We start from the raw sequence: 9689 nt of genomic DNA, 5'->3' as shown, positions 1-9689 counted from the left end.
ATGGCCTGTTTTCTGCCTGGGCAATTTTTTTACTGGGTCAGGCCAAACTGGCCTTTTTGACGGCAGGGGCAGCGGAGTGTAATGCGTTGGTGCTGTTCTGTGCACTGACTGCCCCGGGCCTACATCTTTTATAACTTCTAGCCTGGCCGCCTTGTGGTTGATAGGTGCGTTCGCAGTGTATTGAGTGAACTTGGCGGGGGTGGCGCCTGGGCTGTGTTTATCTTTAGTTACAGCTTGTTACGTTTACACTGCAATACATGCTATCAAATAACACTTTGTGTATGTTTTATATGCGTCCTTCTAGTGTTCACACGTCACGTTTCTCTCAGGCTCACAGAGACATGAAGGCGCAGGCACCCTTCCCAGCTCGCTTGTTCTCCAGTCTCCGCCTCGTCCAGGGCTCCCGTGTGTGCGAGGCCTGGCTGCCGGCGGTGTGGGCGGCTCTCCAGGAGCGGCCGTGGGGGTCCCGCTGGCGCGGGCGGGGCGCTGTCAGGTCCCCCCCGGGGGGGGGCGCGGAGCCCGCCAGACCAGCGGATGGTGGCAGCTGCGCAGGACGACACGGGCCCATCACGTGGGTGAGCCCTCCCCGCCCCTCGCCGTACGGGACCTACGGGCCGCTGCCGCCGCCGCCCAGGGGACTTCGCCAGTGGCCGTGCCGTGCGCCGCAGCTCGGAGGGTCCTGCCGCCGCCCAGAGCCTCGGCGACCCGTCCCCAGCACCCCGACGCCCACTCGCGCTGGGCTTCCGCTGCAGGAGGCGGCCCGGCCCGCAGCCCGGTGAGTGCCAGGGGCCACCCGGCCTGATCCTGCCCAGGGCCCCGTGCCCGGAGGCAGCCCCCGTCCCTGGGACCCGGCTGCGCCCTCGAGAGCCCGCAACAGCGAGCGTTGGGGGCGCGCGCGCCTCTCTGTGTGTGTGTGTGTGTGTGTGTGTGTGTGTGGCGGGGGGTGGCAGCGAGCCGGGGCTGGTGTGGGCAGCGAGCTGAGTCAGGGGGCTGGTGGTTAGTGAGCTGGGGAGGGGGTAGTTGGCGAGCCGGGATTGTGGAGGGACGGTTGCGGTGCGAGGGGATTACCGCCTTGGGGTGCGTGAGGGATTAGTGTCCAGGGCGGAAGGTGAGGTTAGGGTGTTGGGAGGGTTTTTGGGCCAGGGAGGCTGGTTGGTTAGGGTGGGGAGGGTGTCAGTGTTCCAGGACAGGGTGGGGACATGTCAGAGTGTGTGTGTGCCGGGAAGGAATGGGGTTGCTGTCTGGATTACAGTGTTGTGATGTGGCAGTGTCTGGGAGGCTGGAGGTTTTGTGTGCCAGATCAGAAGGTAGCTGATGAGAGGTGCTGGCAGAGGTTAGTGAACTAGGGAAGACCTAGTTTGCCATTGGAATTGGGGCATAGAGCCAGAGTGGAGAGGCAGCTGCTGAGGGAGAGGGTTAGTGTGCTAGGTTGGATGGGGGCACACAGGTGATGGATGAAGGGGTTTAGAGTGCCAAGGTGAGGGTTGCTGCTGGAGTTGGGAGGGGTGTGTGTATGTATGTATGTGGTGAGAGAGAGAGTAATGAATGTGGCCCTGTTGGTTTTAAATGCTGTAGTGTCTGGAACCTCAAATTGCAACAAGGGGGCATATAAAAGGATGATCTTGTCACTAACCTTTCTACAGTCAAAAGGTAGTTTTAGGATTTTATGGACATTATCTTCAGTGATGAAAGTGGCCCAGCGATGTGTTTTGAGTTACAACCTGGGGCAGATAAGCAGCTGCAGTCACAAGTTCTGAATTCTTGAGGGAGGGAGTGATGGAGAATGGCATCTCTTAAGGCCAAAGCTGTTGGTTACATCTCTGCTTTAACCGGGGAGCAGTGAAATGGGAATAGTCAACCTAGATCTTTGTGGGATGAAATTCCAGGCTGAGCTGGGAATTCAGCAATAGGTACAAAATTCTCTTTTGTGAATGCTTGCAGGCTTTCTGCTCCCCACAAGGCCCAGAGCTATGAGAAGCAAAGGAGGCAGCAGTAATGAACGTATTCCTCCCTGGCTCTTGCACACAGCTGCTTAGGTAGATTGATTTTGTTTCTTGGTGGTTATTGGAGGCGCAGTTCCAGGGAGGCTCCCCTTTTGTGTAAGGGAGGCCTGGACTGAAGAATCCTGGTGTTGCGTCCTCTGACTCAGCAATCCTAGCTCAAAGACTCATGGATTGTAGCCCAACCACCCAAGAACTCCCCAGGAAGGGTGATCTGTTTACAGTAGCCCTTCTAAGGACTATACTGGCATCAAATTATAAAGACCTCATCTGAATTCCCATCTTCTATACACAAAAAAAGGCTAATTTTTGTTTTCTTATGTGACTGTGGAGGCCTGTACTGAAGAGCCCTGGTGTTGCTTCCACTGAGTCAGCAGTCCTAGCTCAAGACCCATTGATTTGTGGAGAGGTCGGGGGTGTTACAAGGCTGGGGATGGTTAATGTGCTTTGTGGTAGTGTAATGGGGTGGGTGAGGGCTTAGTGAGGGTGTGTTACTGGGCCACAGATATGGGTTAATATTACTGTTCCCTCTAAACTGTGCGCATGTGCGCGCGCATACAGATCCTAACCCCCCCGCACACAGCGAAACACCATGCGCACAAAAATTTGCACAGAAGCACAACAATTTGCACAGAAGAAATTTTTTGTGCACATGGCCTGTCAAAAATTAGAGGGAACTTGGTTAGTATGCCTGGAAACTTCAGGTGTCCAGTTTCTGTTGTTAGGAGAAGTGTATGGAGACACAGACACTCCCCACCCCCCAAAGTTTTAATATTGACTCAAATATTCTACCTTATTGGATTTTAAAATTATAAATGGAAGTATGGCCCTGAAATTACAGGGCTTTCTGGTATGCACAGTTTATAAATAAGGAAAACAACTATATAACCATTGTAAAGGATGACAGGTGTATACTTTCTTTTTTGTGGAAAGGGATAGTCTCCGCTCAAATTTGGATTCGGATGTGACTTTTGTAAAACAATACTTACTTCTCTATTGCTCTTAGAGCTTCTGTCATGTCTTCCTGGAATCTAGATTGAAAAATAGATTTTTCAAACAAATAAGCACTGCCTTGTAGGGTTCATAATCCCAGCATTGAGCTAAGCCTGGATCCTGCATTGACTGTAGTAGATGTTGGGAACTCTCAGCACCTTGCAGGATCAGACCCAATTGTATTAGAAGCTGAAAGTGAAACTGACCTGTCTATATGTCTGGGCAGAAAGATATTCAAAAAGTGTACAAAAATCTTGTAATTCTGAGGTGGTGGTATAGCAAAGAAAGACATTTAAAAATAGTATGAAACTGACATTATGCCCCTTAAAGTTTTTGGGTATTGCTTATAAAACTAGTGACCTAAGAGAAGAAATACCACCCAGAAAAAGAGAACTAGCCTTTCAGATTTGTCACTGAGACCTGTATACACCTCCCAATTAGCCCATAAAACTTTGCTTGCTGAATGAAGGGCCAAGTTTTGCTTATTTTTTAGGTAGTGTCTTTGTGACTTATTTATATTATAGGAGCTTCTAGAGGAACCAATCAAGATGGAAGTCTGCAGTTTGCTAGGTGTTGTCATCATCATGATGTTCCTATTACATCTTTGGTGTTTAGGGCAGTGACAAAGCTCCTCCACTCCTGTCTGTTTCTGACAAGTCTTTCAATGGTTCCCCAGCTGTGCCCTAGGTTTTTCAGCTCGGCTTCCACAGCTCTTTGCCATGTTGTTTTCGGGTGGCCTCATTTAAGCTTGCCTTTAGGTGTCCATCTTATTGCTACTCTGGTGATGGAATCAGTTTCCATCAGAAGCACATTACCGACCCAACGCCTCCTGGCAATGATGGTGCTCAGATCCTCTTGGCTGCACTGTGTCAATAGATCTTGGTTTGAGATTGGTCAGTGTGAAAAGATACGGAGGATTTTTCTGAGGCAGGTTGTATGGAATGAAGACAGTTTGGACATGTCATACTTTCTCATTCCCCAGCATTCTGCACTATAAAGTAGTTTTGAAAGCAGGGTGGATTCGATTTAAATCATGATTTAAATCACTAGTCAGGAAGACTTGATTTAATCATGAATTTCTACATAAAAGTGCATTCTTGTTGGTTGTTATAACCTTAATACTTATTCTTCACAACTCAGAGAGAGATGTAGGTTTCATTTTTAGAAGGTACACACTATACATTTTTAAAGTGATTTATTTTGAAAACTTTTCAGATTAGTTTTACAGCTGTATCAGAAAATGAATGTTTGTTTGGTTATTTCATTTACCAAAGGTAATTGAAGCAGATATTTATGAAGTCATTGGGAGGTGAACTATCTCCAGTTCAACAGGTTTATCATTAATATTTGGAGGATTTTCTTGACATGCTGTATTAGGAGGAGAATATCACCAGACAGACATTTAAATAGTTTTCTTTAACTAAAACAACAACGTTATGTATTCTCGATTTTTTTCTTCAACAGCAAACATACAATATTTTCACAAAACAAGCATATGAATTTTTGAATTTAGTTAAACATTCAAGTTTTTTAAAATCTAAAAACTAAAATAATTAAATGAAATATTAAAAAAAAAACCCACAAAAATTAAATCGACTGTGTCAGCCAGGTCAACATGAGAAACGTAAAATATTGGCTTCTGCAACTAACTCAGTCGTCTTCACCTTCATTTTCCTGTTTGTTCATAATCTGGAAAAGAAAAACAAGCTTTCCTGCTTTTTCAGGTCCCAAACGATTTCTCAATTTGGAATGAATTATTCCAAAGGAAGAAAATATTCTTTCTATACTGGCAGAAGAAGCTACTGCTGTTAAAAGTGAGATTATCACTTCAACGGTCTCTGAATCCAAGTGCTTAAGTGACTTTCGCCAGTTCACTGGTGTGACTTTCTTTAAAACATCATCAGCAAATGTATATTTCTTGAATGGTTCACCCTTAACTCTGAAGTTTATTATAGTTGGCATTATGGAGGCATGATTGCTGGATGTTCATGTCATAGCCAACTCCTCTTCTCCAGCAGTTAAGGTTTGACCCAGATACTGAGTATTGAGAATACTTGCCAGAAAATGAGCTGGAGATAGTGCTTATCCCATTCGTTATTTTTAATGCTTGTAATTTAACTCTCATTGCATATTTCTCTTTTTAAGATCTCACTCAGTTAATTCCAAATTTCAACAGCATCAGCAATAAAACAGCTATTTCCCTGCATTTTGTTCAAGGCTACAGAAATCGGCTTCAGGCTACTCGGCATGCATTCAACATTTCTCTTAAGCCCAAGGTTGAGAACTTTGGCTGTGACAGTGCCATCTATTTTTTCACGATTTTGTTCACAAACTGTCATCAGATTAGGCCAGTTCTTGCTATAGTGCTCAAAACAGATATGAGTTTGATCGCATGTCTTGTGGGAGAGTTAGCTTGGTTCCTCCCACTTTTTTCAGAGCAGCTGCTGCAAAGTGGTTATTACGGAAGTATTTTGAAATTTCAGCTATATTATCTTAATGAAAACTATCTTTAGATAAGTTTTTTTCCTCAAAAAGCATTTTATCATTGATTTTTATCAACCCTGGCTGAAAGTATGCAGCTCTGATAGATCTTGAGTTGGGTTTTGGTGTTGTATTTTGATGGTTTCCAGATTGTATTTAAGCACCTGAAGGTTTTCCTGGCTTCATTGATTTTTATTCCGGATGTCCTGGCTCATTCCACTGTCCTGGCTGATGGTGCTGCCCAAGTATGTGAATGTTTCTACATTGGTGAGAACATAATCCTATATCCGTACTGGGGATGCTGAGACAGTATTAAAGGTCATGATATCTGTCTTATTGAGATTGATTTTTCAGTCCAATTTGCTGCTGAATGTAGGTGTTGTCATACATAGTAATAAACAGTCCCTGCCTCAAGGAGTTTACAATCTAAATGAACAAGACAAGTAAGGAATGGGAGAAAAGAAGTGGTACTGTCACTGTTTTGTTTGATGGAGAACTGCCATGCTGGTGAGTTACATAGGGATTGTGACTTGCACAGGATCACTTTCCAGATCTGGAAATTTGACCTACACATTCTGAGTTCCAGTGCAGTGCTTTAACCCCAAGACCATCCTTTCTCTCAGATTGACTGGCATCAATATATCAGCCTGCATCAACAGAGTTCATAGAGGTTGCATCAAATCTGTTGAGGATTTTGAGTCCTGAGTAGGTGAAAATGATGATTGTTAGTTTTCTTTATAATAATTTGAAAGTAACAAAAAAAGGAACTGATCCTTCACAATTCAAGTCAGTCAGAGTTTTGCCATTGATCTCCGTAGAATTGGATCCTGTGTTTAGGGTTGCCAACTTTCCAGTTTCTCAAAACTGTATGCTACAAAACTGCCCCTGCTCCCAGCCAAAGGCTCAACTTACTATAAAGAGAAGAGGGAGGTTGAAGGGGACTGGTGTCTCTCCTGCTTCGTCCATCAGCAGCTCTGAGGCAAAGAGTTTGCAGGGAGCGATGGGGGCAGGAAGCGGGGGGAGGGAGAGGAGCTTCCTGCAGCTGGGGAGGTTCCCGGAGGTGGGTCTGACCTGTCCCTGAGAGCAGCCCGTGCAGGGGAAGAGGAAGTGTCCCTCCCCAGGCCGGCCAGGACTAGTACCAGGGGGCCTCCAGCTCTGCCCTTCCCTGGCTCTGGGCCCAGTATTCTTGGGTTAAAGGGGCCTTGGGCTGGGGCAACAACGGAATTGTGATAACTGGACTTTTGGTGTCTGGACAATTCTTCTAACTGGAGACTATGTAGGCCCCCTTAAAACGGGACACCTGGCAGCCCTACCTGTGTTAGATTTACCTTGATTTTTGTCTTCTGGATTGAAATTTATGTATGCTTTTCATTTTAGCTTCTGTAGTTTTTTGGCAGATAACGTTGTTGCATATTATACCTCTACGGATTTCGTAATTGGAAATTGGAGAGAACATACAAAAATTTTATTTGGTTGAAAGTGGAAGATAAAGACTTCATTTTTGTATTCAAAGGACTAAATCTGGAGTGACTCCATTGAGGTCTAAGGGTTTACTGCAGGTTCATGTGTGTCACAGAATGAAACTTGGCCCAGAACTTTTTCAAAGTGGATTTATAATGTATATAACAAATTATGGTTCCAAGCTGCTTATATCATGTACTTTGTTGTTTTCCCCTTAGTGCCTAGAAGCTGTGTAGAACTGTGTATTTTTTCATTAGTTTTTATTTTTAATTAATACCTATTGCATATAAGGAAATGGTGTGTATATATAAGTTAAATTAAAATATTTATTGTAGAAGTTAAATATTTAATTTAGAAGTTTAACTGTAAATTAAAAATTTAACATGAATGAGATTAACACTTTATTTTCAAAAGACTGTGTTGGGAACTTTATAATTGCTCCCTTCATTATTTGCACACACGCACGCGCGCGCACACACACACACGCACACACACAGAGTGAGATTTTCTTTGTGAATACATTGGAAACAAACATGCAGCTGTTAGTGATCAGCGTTCACTGAACAATTATTACCGGTATGAGGTATGACAGCTATTTTGCATTCTAAGTATGACTTCATTGGGAGTTCTGACCAACATATGTTGGGCTAACATATATATCACATTATCAATATCCTCTTTGCTTGTAGACAGGGAGGACATAAAAAGATGGCTTTAGGAGTGTAACTTTGGGAGCACGCCTTTCCTGTAAGGTGAAGGTGAAAATGCTGCACAAGGTGTTATATTGAACCTTTTCCCTGTACTATATTATTATTGATTTTAGCAATAAGCCTCATGGATGTTGGTTATTTAGTCTCTTAAATATATTTCAGAATGAACCATTGTGTGGTCAAGCAACTGGCCATATGATTTAACAGAGACTGCCCGTGGAGTCTAGCCCTTGGAATCTTGGAGATATCTGTGTGGTAGCAATTGGTGAATAAAGACTTTTCATGGGAATCACTGTATATCTTGTAAAATACCGATTAAAACAATCCAGGGGACTTTTCCCATCAGATTATACTTATTAGGGTAAATCAGTCTGGGTTGTAAAATCTTGATAAGCCCATTTAAAAAATGCTAGATTAGTTGCTTGGTATGGTGAATATTGATTCTCTTCTAATAACTCTTAGCATGATACTTGTTTGGTTGAACAGGATTGTTTGGCTCCATAAGAGCCATATTATGTAGTCATGTTTTTGAAGCCTCACAATGGAGTTGGCCTAAACTTTGTGGCTATCACAACTAATGCTCATCTGAATACAAAGCACTAGCACACACAAGCATTATTCTTTGTCAGAGAACTCTTTGCGTAAAGACCAGTACGTTAAGATGAGACTATCCATTTTGGTTAAATCTGCTTATTTCTTCCTGTGCTCTGCCTGGTCCTTTTCATTTGTCTCCTGAAACACCAAGAGCTATTGCTAGAGGGATTTTACACTACTTAAAGAAAGAGGTAATGACTGCAGTATTCCATTTCTGGTGAGAGCAGACCAAGAGCTGGAAATCTGGGCAAGACCTTGTTCTTGTTGCAGTCATCAACCTCTTTGGGCCTTAATTACTACTAAGGAGGCATTATTAACAGAAGGTGGGAATCATAAATGTTTCATCCCTAGCTTACCTGAGTTGGAAGTAGGTGAGGGACAATTACCTGAAGCAATGGCAGCTTATAAAAGCTGATTTATATCTGTACTACTTTGGATGGAGCATTTCTAGAACTTTCTGTTCCTGAGGCATCTTAGGGCTTCTCTTCACTGTATGGTTAGCTCAAGTTATAACTTGAGTTTTGCCCCTTCTCCGCATCCAGAAATCTCTAGCTTGAGTTGAGTGGTGCTTTAGGCTTGAGCTAGCTAGCCAGTGGGGATAGGTTGGAGCTTGAGTGCCGCTGACCTGGAACTAGTAATACAGCGAGGATAAGTCATAATTGCTAATCCTGTCACTCTGCTGCTAATCAAACCTGTATAGTCGTTTCTCAGGATATGCCTTCTCAGCACGTTTGTTATAACTCTGTCCGTACACAAAAATCTCTAGCTCAAGTTAAGTGATGCTTTAAGCTTGAGCTAGTTGGCCCACTGGTAGGGCCTTACCAAATTGGCAGTTCATTTTGATCAATTTCACGGCCAGGGGGTTTTAAAATGGGTCAATTTCATGTCTTCAGGTGTGTGCCTCTGAAATTTTGCAATGTTGTAACCCTGGGGGTCCAGACCCAAAATGGGGTTCTGGGGGGTCACAAAGCTGATGTGGGGGGGTCCACAGGATTGCTACCCTCACTTCTGTGCAGCCATGGAGCTTCCTGAAGCCTGGGGAGATTCCCACAGGTGGAGGTGGGTCTGATCTCCCTCATGCTGCTGGGAGCTTTCAGAGCGGGCAGCATCCACAGAACTTCCTACTGCTGGGGGAGGTATCTGGAGGAAGGTCTGATTTCCCCGAGAGCAGCCGTGCAGGGGAAGAGGAAGTCCTGTCCCTCCCCAGCCTATCTGGGACTAGCAGCTAGGAGCCTCTGGTGGGGGCGCTCCCAGCAGCTTGGGGGAGGTTAGACATGCCTTCACCTCCGGGAATCTCCCCCGGCTACAGGAAGCTCTGCCGCTGCTGTCTTCAGAGCTGGACTCTGAAGGCAGCACAGCCGCGGCACTTCCAACAGCCAGGGGAGGTACCCAGAAGTGGGTCTGATTTCCCCCCGATAGTGGCTGGGCAGGGGAAAAAGAAGTCCTGTCC

At 44.8% G+C, this 9689-nt stretch overlaps 1 protein-coding gene across 17 annotated transcripts in view; it reads left to right on the top strand.

Annotated features, from left to right (window-relative positions):
- Window positions 1–305: 305 nt before the first annotated feature.
- The window catches only part of SGMS1 (sphingomyelin synthase 1), a 209827-nt gene continuing 200443 nt past the window's right edge, over window positions 306–9689 (top strand). For 10 of the 17 annotated variants that reach the window (XM_037905005.2, XM_037904999.2, XM_043550339.1 and 7 more), the window contains exon 1: window positions 322–775. The gene's annotated coding sequence lies outside the window, so the exon portion shown is untranslated. Of the gene's footprint in view, window positions 776–9689 lie in introns of all 17 variants that reach the window. The other 7 variants (XM_037905006.2, XM_043550338.1, XM_043550340.1 and 4 more) reach the window with 3 other exon arrangements.

The sequence above is a fragment of the Chelonia mydas genome, chromosome 7 (genome assembly GCF_015237465.2).
Source record: "Chelonia mydas isolate rCheMyd1 chromosome 7, rCheMyd1.pri.v2, whole genome shotgun sequence".
Classification (NCBI taxonomy): domain Eukaryota; kingdom Metazoa; phylum Chordata; order Testudines; family Cheloniidae; genus Chelonia; species Chelonia mydas.
Note: the sequence above shows the minus strand (reverse complement) of the source record. Positions and strands in the feature narration are given on the sequence as shown.